Source organism: Acomys minous (genome assembly GCF_964271855.1).
Source record: "Acomys minous genome assembly, chromosome: 1".
Lineage (NCBI taxonomy): Eukaryota > Metazoa > Chordata > Mammalia > Rodentia > Muridae > Acomys > Acomys minous.
The window spans coordinates 124,508,737-124,535,938 of record NC_140483.1 but is presented as its reverse complement, the minus strand read 5'-3'; the positions used below and the strand labels follow the sequence as shown (position 1 = coordinate 124,535,938).

Below are 27,202 nucleotides of genomic sequence, written 5' to 3'. Positions count from 1 at the left end.
CAAATGGCCAAGAAGTACTTAATAAAATTATCAGTGTCCTTAGTCATCAAGGAAATAGAACTCAAAACAACTCTGGGATTTCATTTTACACCTGTCAGATTGGCTAAGTTAAAAAAAACTCAAGTGACAGCACATGCTGGTGATGATGTGGAGAAAGGTGAACACTTCTCTATTGCTGGTGGGAGGGCAAACTTATACACTTTCCACTTTGGAAATCAATCTGGTGCTTTCTCAGAAAATTGGAAATAGCTTTACCTCAAGACCCAGATATATCACTCCTGGGTATATACCCAAAATATGCTCTACCATGTAACAAGGACATTTACTCAGCTATGTTCATGACATCTTATTTATAATTGCTAGAAACTGGAAACAACCCAGATATCCCTCCACATCCAAAGAATGGATGAAGAAACTATGGTACATCTGTTTGTCTGTCTGTCTTTCTGTCTGTCTGTCTTTCTTCCTCTCCCTCTCCCTCTCCCTCCCTCTCTCTCTCTCTCTCTCTCTCTCTCTCTCTCTCTCTCTCTCTCTGCTCTCTCTATTTCCCCTTCTTCTCCTTTCCTTTCCTTCCCCTTCCCCTCCTCCTCTTCTTTATGCCTTACACAAACAAACTATGTCTGCCCCAGGGTTCTGCATGTTTCCCAGGTAACAGGAAGTTCTGTATGTACGCCAGGGCTGAGTTTCTGCACTGAGGATTCTATAACTCAGGAAATCCTGCTCTCTGGAGAAAATAGGACAAGCAGTCACTGGGATACTTTTACAACAACATGATTTTGTCTCAGGTACTACAGATTCTTAACTTACCGATTCCTATGTCAGAAGTTAGGTTTACTCTTGGCTTCCTCTTTCACAACATGTCAAAGTACCAATTACTCAACTGTGTGCTAAAAGATATCACTTACCACCACTCTCAAGGAGGAAGGATCATAGGACAATGATTCTCCTATACCTTACTATCCCAGCCTTGTGTTCTGTTATTCCTTCCTGCCTCCTCCTCCCCTTAGGAGCTTCAGCACTACCCCTTTCCTCTCCCACTCTTTCCCTGTAGGTTCTAAAATTGTGAAAGTGCTAAATACTAGTCATCTGAAAGTTTGCATATTTAAATTCAGCTCATTAGTATCTTCTGATCACACCGAGCCAATATTCTTACCTTGATCTCTTTTCCTAACTATAGAAAATTGTATCTGCCAAGAATGCCTTATTTAAATGTCTAGCCTGGAATCAAGGCCAGCTTTCCCTTGGCTAGACACAATGTGCCTTTTCGTTTTGTTTTACCAAGTGCTAAATTTGAATGTTAAAAATACAGCCATCCTTAGAATTTTAGAGTAAAAAGATAAAATGGATGGAAGAGCACAGCACAACAGCCAATGCTTTTCTCCTTCATTTAATAAAGAAAAATTAATAGCCTTAAACAGCCCCAATCTTTTTTTTTTTCAGAATAATAGCAAGATATACATTTATTCCCCTAGAATGTATTTATAAAAGTTGTGGTTTATGGAACATATGAGGTGGTAGTGAACCCTGCAGGATTCATATATACAGCTCTGTGATAGTGACAGAATATTATGCTTAAAACTAATGTTTGGGAACTCTGAGCATGACTGACAGCTAAATAAATGATTTAGCATGAGATGGAAAGAGTCTCTCTCTCTCATACAAGCTGTATCTTGCCTTAATTTGAGAAAACTCTGGTAATAGGGTAAAATTACTGTTGTACAGAAGAAGGAAAAGGTTCATCCAGATGCAATGGTGCCTGTAATCCCAGCACTTGAGGAGATAGAGCAGGCAGATCTCTGAGAGTTCAAGGCCAGCCAGGTCTACAAAGTGAGTCTAGGACAGCCAAGGCTGAACAGAAAAGCCCTGTCTAAAAAAGAAAAAAGAAAAAAGAAGAAAAAAAGAAAGAAAAGAATAGAGAAGGCTCCTTTAAAATTTGTCCTAATTACTTTCTTGTTGCTACAGAAGAGATACCCTTGTAAGTACCCTACCATGAGGACATTTGTTAAACCATGTTCATTGTGGCCTTATTTATAATAAACAGGAATTAGAAACAACCTAAGTGTCCCTCAACAGAAGAATGGATAAAGAAAATACATTTACAAAATGGAAGTATTACTCAACTCTTTTAAAAAAAGACATCATGAAATCCATGGGCACATGGATGGAACTAGGGGAAAAATCATCCTGAATGAGTATCCCAGACCCAGAAAGACAATTATGACATATATTTATTTATATGTGGATATTGGCCATTAAATGATGACCAGTCTGCAGTTTGTAGATCCAGAGAGATTAGGTAGAAAGGAAAGGCCTAGGGAACACATAGATCTCCCTGAGAGGGGAAATAAAATGGATTTTATGGGTGGATTGGGAGCAGGATGGATGAAAACTAGAGGATCAGGTGGGAAGTGGGAGAGGAGATGGGAATGAGAGAGAGAATTCAAGGAGAGGCATTTTAGAGGTGTTATGGTAACCTAGTGCTATGGAAACTTCCTAAAATATGTAAATGTGGTCTTCATGATGTCACCAAATAATGAGAGAGACAGAGTCCCAACTGCTCATTTCTTGTCACCAAATGAAGCTTCTAGTACTAAGACTGGGTTACATCCAATTGAGTTGTTGGCCAAGGGGTTCCCATGAAAGTTTTTAAATAACCCTTGCTATTGCCAAGATTATATGTTTCTCTCTAAAAACTGATAGAAAGACGCCATTGCTAAAGACAACACACACACAATTCATTGAACATGGAGATGTCAAGCTGGTGCCTGCATAGAACCTTCACTCCTATGTTGTAATGTCTTTGGTATGAAAAGGTGCTCTGCAGGCTACCAACAGAGAACCATAAATACCAATCCAGCCACAAAAATATTAACCAGTGCTGGCTATCTGCAAAATATGCTAAGGCAATGTTGGCACAAAGCTTATGAGAGTAACCAACCAGTGTCTGACTTGATTTAAGGCCTACTCCCTGAGAAGGAACCTATACCTCACAGTGCCTGGGTGACTAAGAACCAGAGTCTAGATATCCCAGAGACCTAGTGTAAAACCAAACACTACTGGCCTGAAAACTAAAAGTAGCAATAAAATAACTCCTAATGACATTCCCTTATACTCAAAGATCAGTGTCTATTTGAGCCATCATTGGAGAATTCTTTTCTTGCAGCCTGTGGAAACAAATATAGAGACCAATAGCCAGGCATTAAAAGAAAGAGACCTCGCAACATTCAGACCTAAATGGGAATCTACATTCAGTTCCTCCCCTCAGAGCTCAGGGAACCCAGTGAAAGAGAAGGTAGACGAGGCAGAAAGGATGGAGGACAACAGGAAAACAAGGTCCTTTAAATCAGCAGAGATACTCTGGTGCCTCACATTTGACCATGTCCCCTGGAGGGGGAGACCTGGTGGCACTCAGAGGAAGGACAGCAGGTTACCAAGAAGAGACTTGATACCCTATGAGCATATACAGGGGGAGGTAATCCCCCTCAGGAACAGTCATGGGGAGGGGAATAAGGGGAAAATGGGAGGGAGGGAAGAATAGGAGGATACAAGGGATAGGATAACCATTGAGATGTACCAAGAATAAATTAATTTTTAAAAAAAGCATATATGAACTCAGAGTCTGCAGCAGCACTCAAGGACCTGCACAGGTATGCATCAGGTCCTCAGTGTATGTATTATAGCTTTCAGCTTAGTATTTTTACAGGACTCCTCAGTGTGTGAACAAGTGGATCTCTGATTCTTGTGCCTATCATTGGGGCTCTTTTCCTTTTGTTGGTTTGTCTTGTCCAACTTCAATGCGATGGGTTTTGTTTTGTCTTATTATATTTTATTTTGTCACACATTGCTCTTATCTCTTAGAATCTTGTTCCTTTATAATGTACGTGCCTTCTCTAGTCCCTGCTTTTTTATTTTTTTATAAAAATACAAATGTTACCATTTTAAAAGATCTTCTTAATTGTGTCAAACATAGGGTACATGAGAGTGAATCAGATTCCCTGAAGCTGCAGTTACAAACAGTTGTGAGCTGCCCACAGTGGATGCTGGAAACTGAACTCAGATTCTTTGCAAAAACAATATGTACTTTTAACTATGGAACAATCTCATCAGCCCCTGTGCCTTTGTTTATTTGCTTGCTTGTTTGTTTGAACTGGCTGTGTTGCTGTTACTGATCTATAAGCCAAGAACTATTCCAGATGATTGGAATAAAAGTGGAAAGGATTGAGCTTAGGAAAGGCAAGTACAGGGTCCATGGAAAAAAGTTTGGGTCTGGCAGGCCCAGAGGATTGAGATAAGGCAGATGCTAATGTAAATGTTTGGTTTACCTTCTCACATTCTATATGCTCCAGTCAAACATGACAGCATCTTTATTAGATGTTAACTATGATACTTTTATAAAATACACTATTGTATATAGAAGTCTTTAAATTCAACATTGTAATAACCTAATTTTGTGCCAACTTGATCTTACTTAGAAACATCCATTCAGTAAAAACACACTTTTGAGTGTGAATATGAGAGTCTTTCTAGTGAGCACTCCCGCTCTCCTTGGAATACAGATGGTGCCATACTATAGGGCATGGGCTACAGCGGAATAAAAGAAGCAGAAGGAGAAATCAAGCCAGCACAAACATTCCCTTTTCTCTGTTTTCTGGCCACCTTACAGTAATAGACTCCCCTTGGCCATATGTTCTTGTCACTCTAATATTCTAACCAAGTACACGGTGTCCAGCAGTTATGGACTAAACCCCCTGAAACTGTGAGTCAATATAAACCATTATCCTTTCACTCATTTATGCTAGGTCATGAGACAGTGAACACACAAAACTAGCAGAGCGGGATCATTGCTATGAGAAACCCTAAGTGTATGGTGGGGAAACCTTAAGAACTTGGTGGTGGGATGAATTTGCAAGAGGATAGGGAAATGGCTACAAGGCCCTAGGATTATGTAAGCAGAGACTGATGGGAAACTGTAGCACCATCCCAAAGAATTGGTTTTGGATCCTGTACAATCCATCATGGCAGGAATGGGATGGCACAGGAACACGGCCCAGCCCTTGGTCACATTATGTCCACAGTCAGGAAGCAGGGAGAACCGGATGCTAGGGCTCAGAATGCGTCTAGTTTTTACTTCATCTAAGATCCAGTCTAAGTAACGGTGCCACGCATATTTAGAGTAGGTCAGTCTGCCTCCTATTTAGCTCTCTAACAGACATGCCTAGATGTTTGCTTCCCAAGTGAGTCTAGATCCTATTAATCTAACAATATACCATCAGGCATAGCAAATACAAATGCCTCCTCAAAGCTCTGAGGTTCCGGACCCCACTCTCAGTCTAAAGGGAAGGTGAAAATAAGAATCAGTCCCAAAGCTAAGTATAATCTCTGAGCTACTAATTATAAGATCAGAAGAATAGACTTAAGATCTCAAAGGGGAATAATAAATGAGGGTAATTGATGTATGTTAGATATAAAAATGTGGATTTCCTTTAAGTATGTGAAAAAGTTAACCATTTGTTCTTGGACTTAAGCCATGGCTTCAGAAAGATGACATGTAAAGCATAGAAGAGCAGGAGAATGCACACGGAGGGTGGGTAGAGAAATGGGCAGTGATTACAGGCAGAGGTTGGAAGCGGAGGAGGAGGTATAGGTGAGTGGGCATGAAAACAGATAGTGATAGGGGAGTTCACAGAGATAGGAGTGGACAAAAGAAAGGAAGAGTAAGAGGTAATGCTAAGGAGTGAGCAGTAAAATCCACAGCGATGGGGTATTGAGGAAGAGAATATGTGTATAGTGTAGGGAGCGGAGAGGTGAGTAGGCGGTAAAGGTGAGATCTAGGAAGAAGAATGGGGAGAGATGATGGTAAGGGCAATAGATACAAGAGTTTACAGTGATGGTTGGTACTAGAGAGAAGAATGAGCAGTGATCATGATGAGGAGAAGGTAGAAGAGTGGGCAGGGGAAGAATGGAGAGTGGGGAGTGGACAGTGGACAGTGGTGATGGTGAGCACTAGGGAGAAGAATTGGAAAGTGCAAGAGAGTCGGTAGTGATGAATGGCAGTGGGTAAAAGGGTGTAAAACTGGGTAATAACGCTGTACAATGAGTAGGAAATTGGGGGATAATGCTAGGGACTCGGGAGAGGAACGGGGAGTGATGGTAGAGAGAACAAGTAGGAGAATGGCCATTGAGAATATTCAAGAGAAAGAAGTGATAGTGGACGGGGTAGGAGAATGGGCACTGATGCTGTGGAGTAGAAAGAAGAACCAACAGCAGTGAGTGTGGGCAGTGTGCAGGAGGATGCGCACTGTGGGGGACCATTTTAGGAGAATAACTAGTGATAAGGGGAAGTGGGGATTGGAGCTGTCAAGGGCTAGAAGCACAGGCATCACAGTGGGTGGCAATTGGGGGTGGTATTTAAAATGTGTCCCCTGTCTTTGCACATGTGGCGTGTCATGGATAAACATTGTCTTTTGTAAAACATGTCCTGTCAATAACTGCCTTACTGCACTGCACTGCAAGCAACATGGGTGTAGTTGGATAAGAATATCAGAAGTGGGTGGGCCGTGAAGAGAATGTGTTGCTGTAAGAGTTAGCTTGGTGACATCTTCCTCATACACACGGCGGCTTCCTCTGTGTTATGACGTAGCAAAATTGCCGCACAGGGACTGGCCCTTCGATTTCCTAGCCTCCCCCTGGTCAGGAAAATAAACTTCTGTTCTGTTTATCAGTTCCTCAGTTTGTAGGATTCTTTAGTACCAGATGGGCTAAAAGGACACCTGCTTTTCACTCCCAAGCTTCAGGTGCAGTTTGTAGGGAGAAATAAATCATAAACCCAGAGTTGCTTTGGGGCTGTGTGGAGCATATACGTTAGTCAACAATGCCTTGCACAAAATATGGCCAAATTTGGTTTTGAAAGCTGTTTGTTCCGTGATGAGAGCGTTTGTCTTCTGAGTCTGTGAAAAGATCTCTGAACTGCGTTGTTGAGAGTTAAAGACCAAAAAGAACGCATTCCCATCATCTAGGTGTGTGATTGATGCTGTAATGAGACCCAGTTTAACACCAAAAGGAGTCTAATGAGCTTATCTAAAAATACGTGCACCAAATATCCTTGCACAGATATAGATGATGCGTTTCAGGTTGAGGGAACAAAGGTTGTGGCAAGAGCTGACTGCTTCCTTCAGTCTTGGAAGAAAGGGCTGTTCATCCTTTTCTTCTGCCTGTTCTCAGAAAGAAACAACTTTACAATCAAAATGAAGAGAGTAATCTACTTAACAGTTTAAATATGGAAGAAATGTCTTATGGCTGCAACAAATTATTATTTTTTTTTTTTAGTTTAAGAATTTTTCTCATTTCATGAAGATGAAGAAATTGAGATAAGTAAAACATTATACCTTAGCTGAAATTGTTGACCCCAAAGCCTTTTTCTTTAAAAAAAAAAAGGTGTTATTTGAAGACCAGGCATTAGGCTTCAAAGATAGAATTGATATATATGTTTCTTGCATACTTAACCCTTTCTTAGCTCTCTATCTTTGATACTTGAAAGAAGAAATGTTCTGTAGAGATAGTTATAAAGCAATCAGAAATTTGTCTTCAGTACAATAGAACTATCACATACTTTTCAGTCACATACAATAGCATCTCATTCCACAGTAGCACACGCCTTTAATGGCAGCACTCAGGGAGGCAGAGGCAGGCAGATCTCTATGAATTCTAGGCCAGCCTGGTCTACAAAGCACGTCCAGGACAGCCAAGGCTACACAGACAAACCCTATCTTGAAAAAAATAACATCTTGTTCAAAACAGCTCTCTACTTTGGTATTGAAGTGTATTTTTTTTCCCTATAGAAGAATTTAAAATTTATATTTGGATACTTTGCTTGACATTCTTTGTAATTTATGGCTGTTTGTTACAAGGGTCTACATTTCTTCTGCTTTGCTCAGAGAGGAAAACCAATGACAGTGGCTCACACTGCACATGGGGATAACTCCAGACAGAGTAGGGGTATCAGCACTGGCTGAATTAGTTTGAGTGAAATAAACTCTCACTTCCCAAGTACTTTAACACACATGATGATGTGGAAACTGTCAACCACTACTGATTCTGTACCTCTGTACTTGGCACAGAGCCTGGAAAAGAGTCAGCCACTTGTAAATATTTATTGGCTGACTATGGTTACTGCAGAATCCTAATATTATTTCAGGTTTCAGGTGCAGAAGTTCATTGTGGCTGTTATGTTGTTACACAGTTCATGGATTGATTTTCGTCTCCAGAAATTGTATCTGCTTCCTATCCCAGTCAATTCGTTGAACATAGGACTTCATTTAGAAGAATCTTACATGGTATCAAAAGAAATTCTGATTTGAGGTATAAACCCATTACATATCACTGATTGGGTAAAATGCTTTAAAAACAAAGTCCCAGATCATTTCACTGTGCTAGGATTTAGGAAAAGTTTATATTAGTCAGGCTTTCTTGTTGCTATGCCAAACTATGGACAGCAATAGCCTAACTGGAGAAAGACCTATTTTGACAGTGGTTTCAGAAGTTATGGTCTATAATCCTTGCTTCTGTTGATTGTGAGGCTGCACTCATGATGACAGGGACATACGTGAAGGAGGAAGCTGCTCACCTCATGATGGACAGAAAGTCGATACAGAGGCTAGGACAAGAACCCAGGTGTAACTTTCAAATGTGCCGGTGATCTCTTTCATTTAACCAGGCCCCTCCCAAAGTTCCAGGATCTCCCAAAATATCACAGCAGTAGCGATGCCTGAATTTGCTAGGGACATTTCATTTTCCTACCATAATGCTTCCCTTCTCCACTTGAATCTTCAAAGTCATGCTTGATTACCTGCTTGGGTGGTCACCAACAGCTCATGCCCTGGCAGCCACCACACTTCAGTTTTTCTTGCCTTTTTGCATCTACTGGACTCTGTGGTTTGTACATATTCACCTGTTATCTCTTCAAGTCCTGTTGCTAGGGATTCCAATGGGTCCTGCTAATCAGGTGTATAAAAATCCTGAAAGATCCTTAGGGTGAATTTCTGGAGGTAAAATGGTGGATTCATAGACATACACATGTGCACTTGCCATATCTTTCAGGTATATTATCAGTCTACTTTCCAAAAATATTACACCATACTGTATTTACTGCCATCGCATTGTCAAAGTGGGTCCTTTAATGTTCCCCTTCCAAACTAACACAAGTTTTTAAAAGCCCACAAAACTTTCTCAGTTTACTAAGCAGTAATTTAATTTCACTTTGTCAAATCTGACACTTTGGAATTTATAAATGAGTGACTATTTTGTAAAACAACAGGAGAATGGTCCCTCTAAAATGTATGAGCTCCTTATCAGTGGGCTTTTGACCAGGCTTACAGTACTGTACCAGGTATGGAATCCCTTCTGTGAAGTAACCTCAAATCTAAGCGTAACATTCATGCTGCTACTGTAGCAAAGGGGACACCCACCCTGGCAGGTAGGTATTATAACACTCAGTACAGGGTAAGGTCATTAATATATTTTGCTTCCCGGTTGCCATATAGTATCCTCTGGCACTGTGAAATCTAGCCAAGCAGGGAAAGAGTTTGCTGGTCAGTTACAGATTAATTTTTCTTTGAAGTGCAACCAAGGTGTGTAGTGTTGTTGTGTAGCCATTTTCACTAAGGTTAAAACCTTTTATCTTAGCAGAAACTTCTTAGGAAAGGATGTTTACAAAGAGAGGAAACAAGGTTCTAGCCGGAGGTGAAATAACCTAAAGGGAAGCACCATTAAGAAAGAAAATAAACAACTCAAAATAACACGAGGAAGTCCCTGAAACTGACAAGATCAACTAGATTCCTTCTTTCCCTAGAGCAGCAGATCTCAGCCCGTGTGTTAAAACCCCTTTGGTGTGGAACAACCCTTTCACAGGGGTCATGCATCAGATATCCTGCATACCAGACATTTGCACTATGATTCATAACAGTAGCAAAAGTATAGTTATAAATTAGCAATGGAAATAATCTTATGGTTGGGGGTCATCACAACATGAGGAAATCTATTAGAGAGCTGTAGAATTATGGAGGTTGAGAACCACCATTTTAGAGTAGATGGACAATAAAGACTGGTGAGACCAGTGACCTGGAAGAAGCAGAGGGCAGGCAAACTGCCTACCAGAAACAAAGGAGTTGCCTGAAAGAGGCTCATACAGACTGGGCCACCTGGAAAGGCTACTTTCCAGACTGTTGAGCTGTCTGTAGCCTGTCCAGGGTGCTCACGGTTTTCAGCTTTTCTGGGCTGTCAAAATGTCAAGTGGGCTTTGGTGATGTAGCTGTCTTTGAGTCATTTCTGCTCCTATAAGGAACCCCTCAGCTATATTCCTGTAAGTAACTCCAGGAAAAGCTATTGGCTCATTAAGATGGACTTTGAAGATAATCATATTTTGGTCTGTTGTCAGTTTCCTTTCAGGAATGTGTATGGATATATGCATGTGTGCATGTGTGCGTGTCCACATGGTCTTCTTATACAAAGTCTGTTACATAATAAGTGCTTTTAGTAATAGAGTCTTACCATCTAGTTATGGTGTTCAGTCAAATGCAATGGAAATGTTCTATGAGGGTTTGCCTTCCTTCAGTTCTCATGTGGGTCCATTATGGTTCTCCTAAAGGCAAACTTGCCAGAATAGTGGTAGTAAGGGGAAATTTTTATTCATCTCTGTATTAAAAAAAAAAAGGAAGAGAATGAGTCTGGCACTGAATAATAAGCCCACAATGGATCTTTTTTCAATAAAACAAATTATATCCAGTACTGTCTAGCAGTTGGTTTGCAGCAGTATTCTAGATCTCACTTATGTGCAAGGTTGTGGATGCCTGTGAAGCACTCGTGCTAAGAGACAACTGGTTAGTGAAAAACAGTGTACCTTACTACTTGAGTGGGTGTTTCTTGATGACACCATTGTCCCAGATTATCATGTGATCTAACCCCTGCCAATGGCACATTACAAATCTACTGCTTGACCTGGGTCCTCTAGTTAGGCCAAGATTCTGGTACAGTGAGATACCACCTTGTGGCAAGGAGCATTACCCAACACTGGCCTTAAACACCTGGGGTTCAGGGTACCATTGGAGGAGGTACCTATGCTTAGATCACTTGGAGGGTTTTTTGTTGAAAGTTAATACTTTGTAAAGGGGGAAATAGCCAACTATGAATTCCTCAGAGGTAAAGCTAAATTCATGTATTTTAACTTATGTAAGAAAATAGACTGGATAAGCAAAGAAGTTTCAAACCAATGGTTTGGTCAGTGCTGCATTCAGACAAGAGCAATGGGGGCAGCTGTTCTCCCAGGGATCATCCATCACTTCTTCCAAGCAGTGTGTGTCATCTTCCAGGGAGAATGGTATAGTCATATCAAAACAAACAACTCAGAAGGCACATGGGGCACAGGAGTCCAAGCGTACCCAGATACTTGACATTTGATTTTTTCCTCTGTCACTTGGTGATACAGTGGCTTAAAGCTCCTCCTTAACCTCATGCACTCATATATAAAGTATAGGTAACAAGTCTTTCCCCCTCATAGAAAATAGAAAACTAAGGGAGGTAGTACACTGGGTGCTTGTTAGTCTTCAGGGTGAATCATAAGGCTAGGAATAAGTTAGAAACCCATCAGGATCAAGCCTCTCTGAAACCCACATCTTGACCTTCATTGGATGCCTGTCGGGATAACACAGAGCTCAGTGTAGCCTGACAGACAGTGTGAGAAAAGGATCAAATGGCCATTTCTGCTATACTGCTGTGTCTACTTCAATATATCAGCAAAGAAATCTTTATCACAGTGGATCTGCCCTTCCCAAGTTCAGCTGGCTATAAGTAAAAGATTAATTGGGCTGACTGTAGCCAGTTAGGGTTTCTTTGGGGAAAGGCCTGGCCTGGTTTGGTCAGCCTGCTAGAATGGGTCCCTTGACACAAACAATCTTCTCTCTAGATTCCACAGCCTTTGGAAATACAGAAGACATGAAGCAATTACACTGGATGGTTATTTTGCTAAAGAAAATGTGATCAAACACTTACAAGGCGACCTGTTGTATTCTGGGCTAGTCAGTTCATTGCTGTGAAAATTGCAAGGTCCTGGTCTATTGGTGAATGCCACTGGTGAGTTTCCTTGCCTGGTTCCTCATGGAATCTCGACTTTCTCAGGCTGTTGTCTAGAAGTTTCCTGTCACTCCTTGCTGTGTGGACTCCTTCCATAGACACCTTTCACCGTTGTTCTTAGTTTCCTGAAAGCGATGAGGTTGAGGGAGGGAAAGCGGTACCAATGTCATGAAACTTAATCTCACTTTTATGAAGTTCAAGTAGTTGGAAGTAGGTCAACCCATATAAGACAAGGGAGACGGCATCTTATATGGCAGCCCACCTTAAGATTGATTTCTTAATGTGATCTCCTTGGAGATCAAGAACATTATTGCCCTCTCTAGCTTGAGGTCCCAAGGTAGAAATAAAGAGAGGATTATAGTACATCATAAATCACATGGCTTCTTTTCCTATAACAAGAATGTTTATTATATTCTCAATTTGGATGTTAGGTCTTTTGTTTGTTCACTTGTTTTTAAGGAAAGGTCTTGTTGTATAACCCAGGCTGGCCTTGAAATCATCCTCCTGCCTCTGCTCACATGAACAACCCTCCTTGGGAATATTAGCAATAGACGAGACACATTAGCCGTATAGTGAGTCTGCAGATTGTGGAAATGTAATTGCTTAAATAGAATAGGAGCGAGTCTCTGTAGAAAAGACAGTCTAATTGAAGTTTGAAACCTTTAAAATGAGCAGCTCTTAAGAGAAGCTGAATTGGATATTGCACCAGAAATACAAACAGGTCCCTCAATGGGAGACGGTAGTACTGCTGGGCAAGCCTTTAGAAATTCACCCCAAAGCTAATCGAATGCAACCGTGCTGCACCCAGGGCTCTCAAAGCGACTATCAAACTCTTGGATAGATGTCTTTTGATGTCCCGTTGCTGAGGCTACTTTATCATATAAAAAAATGTGACCAAGCCTAAGACAGGTTCCCTCTAACCTGTCCCATTGGGCTTTGATGACAGAGAGGAAGGGACACTCTCTGAAGTATCAACTATCATGTGTCAGGGATCATTACAAAGGTATGTAACAATTTATCAGTGACCTCAATTGCACTCAATTCTAAGTTATATTTTCTTACATGTTTGTCCTAAAGCCACTTTAGCAAAAAGAAAAATATCTATAAGCAAGCAAATAAACACAATAGTCCTTAGTATGACATCATATAATAATATATATAGTCAGTAAAAGAACCAAGCATAATTTCCTTGACCATTTAAATGGATTGCCTTACCAAGTCTTGTTACATGTAAATACCATCTGTTCAGCACCCAGTGGATTTTAAACACTCAATGCACAACTGAAAACACACCCAGTTAGTAAAATTTCAGAATTTAGAGTAGCAATTGCTTTCAGGTAATTAGTGCTTATTCCTTTTTAAGTGCTGGTAAAGCTTTTGAAATTCAATTGTTTTCTGAGTAATGTGTTCTTTTGGGTCAGTTTAATGGGATTAAGGTCCTAATGGCATCCGTAATTTTTATGCTGAGTGTTTTGATATGAACTATTTCACTGGTAACTTTGATGATTTCTTTATTATATGAGGTTGACGGTCTGCTCTAATTTCATGTGACTGTATGATTCAAAACCTTGGAATTTCTTCTACTTCTGTATGTCATATTAGTATGTTATTTTAAAGCATTCAACTGCAAATACTGTAAATTATAGGCAAGCTGGGTATTTATGCTAAAGTCACAAGTACTTAGGTCAAAATTTTAGCAACTCTTGAGGTTATATCAGCACATGGTTCCATTTCATCAATTAATGATGCTCTGGGACATGTTAAATATCAACTAAAGCAGACCAGACTGTATGACTACCTTCCTTTTGATATTGGGCAAGTGAAGTATTATGATACCCCAATAAAAATACCAACACATGAGCATTGATTCACTTCTCTACAGTAAAAGTACACATATGCTGGCTAATAATGGCAAAAGACACCATATCATTTTGGACAGAGGAACATTTAGAAGAATGAATTTTAGGCTTCCTTCATTAGAGGGCAAATAGAAGGCTACATACTTCATAACAACTTGTAATTAGGTCCTCTAGTGGTCCTGCAACTTAGTGCCAAAAGATCTGTATGGTTTCCTGCTTCCTCAGCTCAGTAGCTCTCTGAAAGCTTTTGTGGCACCCATATAACTTGTCTCTGGAAAGAATACTTGGTTTTAAAGTCCTTGGTTACTCTGGTGCCTCACCTTTGACCATGTCCCCTGGAGGGGGAGACCTGGTGGCACTCAGAGGAAGGACAGCAAGGTACCAAGAAGAGACTTGATACCCTATGAACATATACAGGGGAGGTAATCCCCCTCAGGAACAGTCATAGGGGAGGGGAATAAGGGGAAAATGGGAGGGAGGGAAGAATGGGAGGATACAAGGGATGGGATAACCATTGAGATGTAACAAGAATAAATTAATAAAGAAGAAAAAAATGAAAAAAAATAAAGTCCTTGGTAATTGAAAGATAGTACACCAAACAAATGGTGTTTGTCCTCAGTGAATAGCCAATTCAGGCAAACAATTGTTAACCAGTGTATTTAGTGAAATGACACACATGGTTTGTTGTTGTTGTTGTTGTTGTTGTTGTTGTTGTTGTTGTTGAGACAGAGTTTCTGTGTTGTCTTGGCTGTCCTGGACTTGTTTTGTAGATCAGGCTGCCCTTGAACGCACAGAGATCCACCTGCCTCTGCCTCCCCAAGAGCTGGGGATTACCGGCGTACACCACTGTGCCCAGGTGACACACATGGTTTGAAGAAATGAATTTAAAATAGTCTATAACTGTAGGCCTGGAGCAAAGCAGGACTCCAGTATAAACAAGAAAACTGGCATAGGACAATTATTCATCTACAGGTAATGATGCAAAGTCACAGATGATAGCATGAAACTGGAATGTGTGCCAGTGTGTCCCAAGTGTTGCAAAGTGTTAGAGAGACTGATGGTGGAGACAGACTGACATTATATGAAGCATTTCAGTGGTCCCCACATGAAGTAGCATATGTACAGGCCAGTGTGCCTGGTCATGGGAATGAAAAATAAAAGATAGGTTTGTCAAATAGGAAAGCAGGATCATAAAAAATTGGAGGAATAATAAAGGGTAAGTGGGTATTCAGGAATTACCAGCAACACTAAGTAGAAGAAAAACATTTTTATCTAGAAAGATATTTCCCATCAATGTACTGATATGCTGCTTTAATCTGGCTGCTATAGAGAACAGTCCTAACCTCTTCCGTCTCTTTTGTAACCGGGGTATATGCTGCAGTGGGCTGTTGAGCAGTGGAGACTAATTATTCCTTGGGCTTCAGCAGAGACAACTTTCTTTTCAATTCAATGAACATCAATGCAACTTAGTGGCCATTCTGAAACAGACACTACACAGCAATTAGGATGAAATCCATGCCATGGGGAACAGGTTATGTGTTATTGCAAATTGTGCCTTAGACAAGGAAGTCACTAAAAGCCAAGCAAAACAAGCCAAAAAAGAAGTAGACTCCCGAAGGTACAGAAGGTAATGCAGGGGCTGAAAGACAGTACCTGTCTAATTAACGTGCGTACTATTATGTTTTTGAGACCTTAACTTAGCGAAGCACTCAGTAAATAAGAGACACACATTGCTTCTCATGCCTGTGTGTAAACACAGTATTTAGAGAACAAAAGCCAAGATCAGATCCATTGCTGTCTGCGTAGCAGACATGTACTATATCTGGAAACAGGAAAGTGCGGGTGAAGGTAGAGGTTGTGCAAAGGCCTGTTTGGGTTTGTGGTTTAGTGTTTCATGATATAGTTTCAATAATTGACTGTAGCCTAGTAAATTATTTGACTCTACAAAATAAATAAATAAATAAATAAATAAATGCTTCATGAATCTGCCATTAGGGAGCAATTATTGGCTGTATTGAAATGTTTATTCTCCCTAGCAAAAATGAAATCTAACAACCTTGGACCTGGATCTAATAGTTCAAAGTTTTGAACATACCCATGTTTTGTTTGTCTCATTATCTTTAGGTCAGGATTGGTAAATATTACTAAACAGACCTAAGAGTTAAGGAGACAGTCTTTGTATGATCTGAGATCAAATGCTTTGTAGTACACACAATGAAGACAAACTGTAAGCACCACATAGAAGCATAGGATTAATTACTGATATTTGAATGTTCATTTTTTCCTGCTTATCTTATTCAAAATCTACAAATGATGGCTATGAAATTTTTTTGGAAAGGACACCAGTTGGTGAGTATTTTTTAATAATACTGCAAGATTTCTTTATATGACTCATTAAAATAGAGTCTTTCAACAGCCACTTCCTCCATCAGCATGGTTACTTACAGGATGATTCAAATATGTGACAAATAAATGCTACCTTTTTAAGACAGGAAACTCATAAGACAGTAGAATTGATTGCCCTAGTCGGCTCACGACATCTCCTTCTCATTTGGATAATTTCCACCTCAAGGAGCTCTGTGAACCCTACCAAATAAATGCTGGTCATAAAAGCAGCAAATGCTCAGCACACAAACAATATAAACTGCAGATAATATTAGCAAGTTGGAAAATCAGAATTAAAGGGTTTTGATTAGAAACTTGGAACCTTTGTTGTTTATTCAGGTTCAGAGAGAAGCTAGTTGTGTAGGGAGAATTTCCTAGAACACACAGCATAACCTGGAAGTGAGCAGAGCCTGACCAGACTCTTCAGTCCCAGGGAGGCTTGTACTAAACCCAAACAGTGACAGCCCTTGACTAAGGAGAACTTTGCCAAGTCTTAGTGTTTGTTCCTCATCAGAAAACCGAACAGCTGTACTCAAGGCTGCATATTGGAGCCAAAGTCTAAATTCAGAAAACCAGTCAGTTAGGCTGGTACATGAAACACCCAGCTTTTCCCATCTTTTGTTAGTTCCAAAGGTTCACTTGCATGTGGTCAGAACCATGTAACTTAAGATTTGTCTGCTTGACTGGAGCAAAGGAATTTTTAAAGTAAATATGTTGGTTTTGTTGCTTAAAATTATCATCTATTGAGCTATTAGTAAGGGTCAAATAGTAAGCACGTATTCACCTAAATAATCACTCTGGATGCCCTATGATAGGATGGGACACTTGGTCTTGGTTGACAACTTGGCTGCACTAAGATGTCAGTGCAGATGGTGAAATGCATCTGACCCTTTGCAGAGGCTCGTCTAGAGAGGAGTAACGTACAAACTGCTGACAGGAAAAGACCCACTCTGAACATGAGCAGCACCTTCTAAAGTTCTGGCAGCTCTTGGGAAAAGGAAATAGGCATGTAATTGCAGGCAAGCACTTTTTTTTTTTTTCTGAGTGTTCATGTTTATTGTTGCTGCTTTGGTTTCCAGTTCCTTTGGCCTTTCAGTGTGGATTCTCCAGGGAGTGTCCAGGCTTTTAGCATGGTTTTGGGCCTGATGAGACATCCAGCTTCCTGGATTAAAAACTAAGTCCACTGTCACACCAGGATGTATGGACACAGCTGTTCTGTTGGTTTCCCTGGCCCCTGCCCTGTGAGCTATTTAATAAATCCCTTTTGTAATGTCTACATATATTCTGTTATTTCCATTTCTCCAAAGAATCCTATCGAATACATCTAGTCATTATTTCTTTTAGATGATGAACAGTAAAGAGAATTTTCAAGCCTATTTGAAGCCAGCTATACAACTGTAACTGGTAGAACTGAGATACGAGATTCAACCCCAAGCCTGAGAAGAAGGTTCAATGAGAATACTACCCATAAGCTCATATGTTTAAATACTGGATCCCCAGTTAGTAGAACTGTTTGTGAAGGATTAGGAGGTGTGGCCTTGTTAGAGTAGGTGGGTCCTTGTTGAAAGAGGTGTGTCTCTGGAGGCGAGCTTGATGTTTCAAGGCCACACTGAGGCCTGTCTGTCTGTCTGTCTCTCTCTCTCTCTCTCTTCATCTCTCCTCTTCTTCCTCTTCCTCTTCCTCTTCCTCTTCCTCTTCTTCTTCTTCTTCTTCTTCTTCTTCTTCTTCTTCTTCTTCTTCTCCCTCTCTCTCTCTCTTTCTGCTTGCTGCCTGAAGATCAGGATGAAAAACTCTCAACTACCGATTCAGTGCCCTTAAATCAGAGCCTATAATGAGGTCTGGGTAAAGTTACAAGTGACTCCAGAATGAAGTGTGAGGGAGCAGAGCCCGAGCACAAGGGAACAGGACCCGGAAATGTTCATCTCTGTGGCAACGGTGTTTCTTCCCGCTGGGGATTCTTTGAGGAGTCATCCATGTTTTATCACAGAATTCTTCCTCTAGATTATGGGAGCCTGCACATTGATCTCACGGCTGTGTCCCTCTTTGCGGGCCCCGAGTTCCCATGTGTTTCCAATTTAAACAGGTTTCAGGGAGGCAGAATCAAGGCGTGACAAAACCATAGCAGGCGTGGAAATTCCCACAGTCACAATTCAGAAGTAAAGTCAGTGGGAACCCCAAAAACTATGTGTGACATCCCAAAGCATCTGCAGGTGGGAGATTATTCTGCTAACTCACCTTTGGGTGGTAGTGATTTTTTTCTTATTCATTCCTGGTTGCCCCCTCACTAGCTTATGGGCTTACTAAGGGTGAGAACTCGGGCACTTGTTGCTTCACATTTCGTCACTCCTCCTGGAGTATCAACACACAGAACACTGCTGAATGTTATTGTCTTGGGCTTCCCACTGATGTTCACATTGTAGAAAGTGCCAGAACAGTCTTTAGGGCTTCTTCTCCACCCCTTCCCAAAGGTGAGAACTCTCTAAGCATCCTGTATACATAGACTTTAACTCTGGGAGCTTTTTGACATGCAAGCATCTTTGGGTAACATCCTTTTCCGTGTGATTCACTTTACCAGTAGAGGGTTACTGACTCCCAGGATACTGGGAAGTGTTTGTACAAAAATCAGGATTATTATCCAAAGTGGAACTTTTGATCCTTCCTGTTTACACATTGATCAAATGAAGAAAACTAAGGAAACAGGAGAATCAAAGAGTCATGGCATTCACCATTTTTTAGGTTTCAAACACAATAAATTGAGCTTGAAGTACTTTTGTTCTGTCCCTAAAATCTCAACAAACATCAGCCTGTTTGAAAAATAAGGTGCTTTCCTCTCCTCCTTCCAAAACCAAAAAGTATATGTCTTGACCACAAACTATGTATAACACTCTGCATTAGAGTGTAATTCATTTGACTTTTATAAGATTTTTATACAAAATATAAAATCTCTGAAAAACAGATACAGGCGCAGAGAGCAGTTTACCCAATCTGAAGTCACTGAGCTACATTTAAAGGGCCAGGCTTACACTGCCTTCTGTCTTAGGGTGTGCAGCTATGAGCACAATCCTTGCTATAAAGAACAGGTTCATCAAAAATGCAGCAGACCCAGTGGGACACTCGGAGCCTACGCTTTACCCATCATCAACTACTTTACCTGTGTCTAAGGCCAGCCTAGGCTATGCTAAACCTTGGTAACCAGTGTCCTGGTTGGATTTTGTCAACTTGACACAAACCTAGACATATCTGGGAGGAAGGAATTTTAATTAAAGAAATTCTTCCATTAGATCAGCCAGTGGTAAGGCTGTAGGGTGTTGCTTTGATTAATGATTGGGGTCATCATATAACTGTGAGCACTGCCATTCCTGGGCTGGCGATCCTGGGTTCTATTGAAATCAGGCTGTGCAAACTATGGGAAGCAAGTCAATAAGCAGTACTCTTCCACAGCTTCTGCATCAGTGCCTGTCCTCAGGTTGCTGCCTTGGGTTTCTTCTTGTACATTGCTCAGTTATTGACAGTGATCTGAGAAATATAAGATGCAAAACAAACAAACACTCTTTGTTTTTTAAGCTGCTTTGGTCGTGGTGTTTTATCAAAGCAACAGAAACCCTAAGACGGGGGCGGGGGGGGGGGCAGGGAGAGAGACAGACAGACAGACAGATACACAGAGACAGAGGGAGACAGAGAGGCAGAGACAGAGAGAGACAAGAAGACAGAGACAGAGACAGAGAGAAATGACTGAGGCCCTACATTATTACCACCATGGATATAAGACATAGCATCAAAGGAGAACAGGAAATGTAGTGGAACCAGAAGAAATGAGCCAAAAGAGACACATGGAGGTTGGTGCACTTGCCCTCTGTTCTCATGGCACAGAAGGGCCTCAACATCCTCACAGCCCATAGAGAATGCAGGTCATTCATCCTGATGTTGCCAAGTCCTTTTTCCTGGAGACATGGTAAAAGGTTGAGTAGGAAGCATACAAAATATGAAAATAATGTATGGAAGTCATCGGAAACAGATTTGCTTTGGGGAAACGTAAAAAAAGTACAGTGTGGCATGAAAGAACATTCCATAAGGTCTATGGTTTTGTTTTTTGTTTTTTGGAGCTAACGTTAATTTCACAGGCAGTTTCTATGTGATCTCTTGTCATTTTGAAGCTGTTCTCTTGGGAAATTCCTTTATGAGGATTGCCTTTCAGATGTGGCTTTATGAAATAACTAGTTACGTAGTGGGTTTACTTCAATTTCTTTAAGAAATTGCTTTTGATCTTGATTGCATAATAGTTAGGTGAGGCTCTGAAAGAAGTCATAAAGCTCACACAAATTGGAACTGGAAAAAAAATAAGAGAAGCTGCAATCATTTTCTTTCTTTTGGGGAAGACCTCAGAGATCTCCCACTTTACCCTTGACTGGAGGCTATTATCATGAGCACTCTAGAGAGAACGAGCTTTGGTCCGATTCTATCACTTTTTATGACAGGTACTTTTTCTTTCAAAACACTTTACAAAATGAAGTGGACATTTTCAACATAGTTCTCCATTCTATCAGAATAGAAAACAATTACTTATGAGCAAATGGGACAATTATTAACAACAAAGGGTATAAAACAAGATAATAAAAATGGTATAATTGAAAATTATTTTATATATTCTCTTTTTTTTCTCCTTGCTGATGATTGAACCCAGGGACTCACTCCTCACTAAATAATCTCTCTCTCTCTCTCTCTCTCTCTCTCTCTCTCTCTCTCTCTCTCTCTCTCATTACCATACTTTTAGCCATTATAAATCAGTACAGTTGATATTTTAGTATCCACTGACATTTGCAATAATATCTCACAAATCCAGAGCTATGAGTCAGTAACTGGTAATGATGTGCTACAATGACACCTAACACTGGGCACTTTACCAACTCGTTAAAGCACAGAGAAGTTAGTTAACTTGCACTAACTTCTAGCTAAAGTGGGGCCATCTAGCTAAGAACAGGAACCCAGGCACTTCCTCCCCAGTATCTATGCATTCAACTAATAGCCCTGCTGCTAATAAAGTCTCAGTTACTCATGAGAATGGACAAGAGCCATTCTCTATTCTGGGAAATCGTATTTTATATAACAGAAAGCCTGAATAATTATACTCTGTCTTGGTAAGAGGTTCTTAAGAAATGTCAAGGGAATCTCAGGACCCATCTGGGGGATTGATTGAATGGTGCTAACAAGACAGAAAGAAGAGGAGGCCTGTTGATTCCCGACAGGAGCCTAGCAGAGCTGTCTTCTAAGAGGCTCCACCCAGCAGCACTTCAAGAGATATGCTAAGACTCAATGCCAAATGTTGGACGATGGGTAAGGGGGTCTTGTGGAAAAGTGGGGGGAACGGTGAAAGGGATCTGGCAGTGAAAAGAACTTCATGAGATGACCAACAGAGCCAATTAAGCAAGGCCCAGAGGCTGAGACTGAAGCACCAACCAAGGACCTTGCATGGACTGGACTGAGGACCCCCACACAGAAGTAGCCAATGGGCAGCTCACACTTCATATGGGTCCTCTAATAATGGGAGCAGGGGCTGTCTCTGACATGGACTCTGTTGCCAGCTTTTTGATCACTTCCTCATGGCTGCACTGCCTTGCTAGGCAACAGGGGATAAGGACACACTCAGTCCTGATGTGACTTGATGAACATGAACTGGGATGGACTGGACAGGACAGGGAGGGCTCCTCTTTTCTGAGGATTAGGGGAGGGGAAGGGGGGAGAAGAAGGGTGGGAGGGTAGGACTGGGAGGAGAGGAGGGATGGGGCTCTGAATAGGATATAAAGTGAATAAACAACAAGAAAAACATTAATAAGAATTGAAATGAAAACGTAAAAGGTAAAATTGAAAAGATATATAATTATTATAATCAGTAACAATGATCCAATTTTCAACTTTCTTAGGATTACGGATAGAAATTAAGAGTATGTCAAAACCCTATCAGCCAGTTTACTTATCCCAGCCCCCTTACTGTTTGAGTTTTTGCTGAGCTTGTGTCACTTTATCCTTGTATTCCAAGGACAGAAGTGAGCCCATTTTGGGCTGGATTTAGAAAGTACTGAATTTTTATATTCATGATGGATTTCTCTTGGGCGGAGGGACAATTTTTGTAAGAACTGCATTCAGAGGAGAAATTGTTAAGCTTTTTTCAAGTAGCAATTCAGGAAATGTGGCAAGGGTTAGCGAAAGGAAAAGAGTTGTTCTCTAACAATAATGATAATTTTGATGAAATCTTAAGTAAAAGTAATCTACCCTTCTATCACAAATGAAATCATGATGCATATATGCTGGGGTAAATCAAATCTCTTCCTAAATGTCCAATCTGTCACCCTGGCATGACAGGAGAACCTGGCTTTGAAGCTCAGGGCTCTGTTTTATATTATTCTGTCTGTAACTTGGCCAATTAAGTCCTATTGTCGTAGTGATTACAGTCATTTGTTTTCCATAGTTACTCTGGAGCACTAATGTCTAATTTTTTCCATAAAGGCCATTTACCTGAAGTAATTTGTACTCAAATTATTTATGGCTGTAGTGCACACACACACACACACACACACACACACACACACACACACACATACACACGCACACCTTGAATATGTCTGATAATGAAAATATAAAGCTCATAATATGCCCTTTTCTCTGTTAAGCGATTTGGTATCTGCCACAATTCAGTATTTCCGATGTCATTGGTGTGCCTATTTGAAATGAAGGTTGGCTTTGATTTAGGGAAGGAAGAAAGAAGAATATTTTCTCATACAGATTTTAGCTTTGCACTGACTTAAATGTTCTGACAAGGAGAAATAAACATTAACTACAATCCTAGAATGGGGACATTCACTTCAGCAGCACCATGGTGCCTCATCACAAACAGTGGTGTTAGTTTTTCACTAATTTGCCTCTCTGTTTTTGAATGCTTCCAGAGCTTCCACTGTGGTTTCATCTTCAGCAGATGCCCTCCACGGAATTTATTCTAGCTGTATCGTTCATTTTCCTTTTGTATTTCAACTTCTTGTACTCCTTATGTTCCCACAGAACTCAGCATAAACATGAAGCAAGGGAATGGGATTGGAAAAACTAAGTTCGTGGACCAGCCTGCTTAAGAAAATTAGGCCAACAGAGTGAGGATTCTGATCACTGGTTTTCAAATGACAAGCCATTGTGGAAAGAAGGAAGGCGAAGGGGACAAGAACATTTCTGCTAAGAAAATGCAGAAGGTAGGCCCTTGAGTGATGTAAGCTAAACTGATACTCATATCCCGCAGCATCATGTAATTTGAGTAAACTTCTGATACATTGAACAAAGTCGCTACTGGAGGGAGTCATATGATTTGTCCCAGCAGAAAGATTGTTAACTTTTTTTTTTTTGTATAGAAAACAAAGAGGCCTTTTAGCCAGCAAGACACAATACGATGTCTTTTCTTCCCAAACATGTATTTCAGGGGTGTGAAACAGGGTGAGATGCCTAAGGGACTCTGGTATCTGCCCAGGGAGTGTGGGCTTCATCTGTGCTGACCACAGTTTTTATGCAAACAAGCAGGACTTGTCCAAAATGAATTCCAGCTGAGGCAGACTCCACAGTACACTTTAGCTAGGAGCAAATCAGGCTATCCCTCCCAGAGCTTTTACAGACATCCAAAAATGCTGTGTGTTGGACAGCATACATGTGTTTTAGGCTGCGGCCTAAAAAAAAAGCCATATCTTTGGACTCTTTCTGTGACATGCCTGTGGGGTGTTTTCTCAGAACAACTCTCTCTCTCTCTCTCTCTCTCTCTCTCTCTCTCTCTCTCTCTCTCTCTCTCACACACACACACACACACACACACATACACACACACATTCACACACACACACACACACTTATGAACAACATTTATGAACAACAACAAGCATTCAGTACAGACAGAAGTATAAGACTAATTCTTCATGATTAAAACATGCATATATTATTTTATTTATATATAAAATATATAAATCCATATATATATATATATATATATATATATATATATATAGAGAGAGAGAGAGAGAGAGAGAGAGAGAGAGAGAGAGAGAGAGAGAGAGAGAGAGAGAGTGTGTTTTTAAATTTTTGTTTTCTGTCAAAAAACTGAATCAGCCTTTTAAGTTTAAGAGAAAAAGTCCAACTTGGTATCATTGTCTCTTTGCCATCTCATTTGCTTTTTGTGTATGTGTGTGTGTGTGCTGTCTTTGGCATCCATTACTCTATGCAGCATGAGGATTAAAGCAATGAGGGACTTTTCTTCTGTTCACCCCTCATTTAGCTCAGTGATTGCGACCCCTTTAGGGGCCAAATGTTCACAGGGTTTGCCTAAGACCACTGGAAAGCATAGACGTTAATGGTATAATTCATAGCAGTATCAAAATTGCAGTTATGACGTAGCAATGAAAATAAGTTTATGGCTGGGTGTCACCACAACATGAGGAATGGTATTAAAGGACCACAACTTTAGGAAGGTTGAGAACCACTGCTCTAATCCAAGTTTAAAATAATTGTCCTAAGAGCTACTGTCAACAGTGTTTCCATGAAGCAGAAAACATAGCTAACCTTGGAAAGTCTGTGGGGGTTTTGGTTTATTCGTTTGTTTGTTTGTTTGAGACAGGTTTCTCTGTGTGGCCTTGGCTGTCCTGGACTCCCTTTGTAGACCAGGCTGGCGTCGAATTCACAGAGATCTGCCTGCCTCTGCCTCCCGAGTGCTGGGATTAAAGGCCTGTGCCACCACGCCCAGCCTGGTTCTTAGCTCTGAATTAAAAAAGGAAAAGGCTCTGCCAATACCTAGCAGATGACAGCCACAGTGTCAGTGTCTCCCTTCTAGTCGTACTAAATCACAGCTGGAAAAGGTAGGCATCTCTCTGCCTTCTAGAAGAATACAATTAGGAGAAAACATATGCTTTTTCTCCAAGATGACTTTCAAAGCTTTCTTATCTGATGTGAAAATAATGTAAATCATCCTAGCAGTAAAGAAAGAATAAGTTATCCAGTGTTATAGGTATGGGCACACCTATGTGCAGCCCTCCCTTGTCATTCCCTTCCCTGTATGCCGAATTACTGCGGCATCTGGTTTTGACACTCTCCGAGAAGCAGCGTTTATCTACCAAGTACCCAGCTTTATCTCCTGTCCACCCAATTACTGTTGAATTGGTTTTCTTTTTTTTTTTCTCTCGCTCTCTCTTTCTCTTTCCCTTTTGAATAATTTGACACTTTGAAATGTGGCAAAAGGATTTCTCCTAGGCCAGATATCTAGCTCCGTATTTAATTATCCTGTCCATACTAATGAGCTATTTAAATCAACAAGCAGTAACCCAAACCCCAGGAGAAGATTTTAACACAGTGTTTGAAGACTTTGTCAAGTCCACCTTTGAGGCTGTCTCCTCTAATTACTAGAAATTTACTGCTGGTTTCAGATACATGCACTATGGGGGAGAGAATGCATTACACAGCAGTTTCACTTCATGGCCAGTAGTCATGGCAACACCAGAGGATACATCTTAAAATAAGGAATAGCTTCAAAGGGCAAGAGCTTGGCTCTTATGGCCAGATGTTTGCAGTCTCATTTTTGGAAATAAACATATTATTTATGTTTTGAAATGCTTTAAAATCTATTTTAATGGTACAGTATTTTTTAAGTTCACCATGAAAAAAAAATTCATGATGTTTCCTAAATAGCACCATATGCTTCATTTATTTTACAGCTTTAAAAAAAATCATCATTTGAATTTTCTTATTTCAGAATTACATGGATTTTTTTCTGGTTCATTCACACTAACAATAAACACTTATTGAGCATTTACTTTATGCTAGCTACCTTGATAGATATTGTTAATTCAAAGATAACTTCCTCTCATTTACTTTGAACATAGACAGTTGCTTCCTCATGTACAGATTTGGGAACACTAATATTAACTATGTTCCTGTCGTGAATTCGTGAAAATCACAAATACTCAACTGGGAAGCAAATCCAAGAGAAACTACTATTTTTTTTTCTATACTACATGTAGCACAGGAAACATGCTGGATACAATTTTATCTTGCCAGTTTGGAAACATTTTGATCAAAGAGCAGTTATGGCTGGGCTATACTTACAAAAGAGTTTGAGACCACTTTCATTTTTGAAAGATAAAATAAATGTATTTCCTGTGGTAAAGATCAAAATTCCACGTTTGTGTTTTTATCAAACTCAATCAAATTTACCATTTTATACTTATTACCCTGTATTCTTGTAGAGTTCTATTGGCTCACTTAGGGAAGTTACTAAATGTGGCAGGCACTGTGAAAATATGAAGATGAATCAATCAGCTTTCTTCCCTTGGGGAAGTATTTGGTCAGGTAGGAGGAACAACTGTCTTACCAGAAGTCATATAGCAGCCTGACTGGGAAGACTAAATGAGTGTGCAGAGCAAGACTAAATGAGTGTGCAGAGCAAGAGTAAAAATCAGGAGGGCTTTGTGTGGGGGTGGGCATGGGTGTTAAGAACAGGGCATTTGAAGGGCTTCAGGGAAGATGTTAGAGAGGAGGTGATTCCCAGCAGGCATTTACGTCAGATGTGAATGTAGAACTGTGGGTATATCTCAGTGGTGGAGTACATATGTAACAAGTGTAAGGTCCTGCCTTCCAACACGGGCGTACAAATGCACAGACGAGAGAGTGCAGAAAAGCTAAGCACAAGGGCGTCCATTTGTTTTCATTGCAGCTTCTCCTGTCAGTAACCTCTTGCATCCCAATTAACTCTACAGATTTTTTTTAACTTTATTGACTTTAACTGCACATCCTTTATATATTTTGTTCCAGATACACAAGCTAGT

At 40.4% G+C, this 27,202-nt stretch overlaps 1 long non-coding RNA gene across 1 annotated transcript; it reads left to right on the top strand.

Moving 5' to 3' along the window:
* The first annotated feature begins 678 nt into the window (after positions 1–678).
* On the top strand, positions 679–23,593 carry LOC311605479. Its single transcript, XR_014781976.1, has 3 exons — positions 679–785; positions 11,957–12,123; positions 23,418–23,593. It is a non-coding gene; the product is annotated as an uncharacterized lncRNA (long non-coding RNA).
* Positions 23,594–27,202: the final 3,609 nt, after the last annotated feature.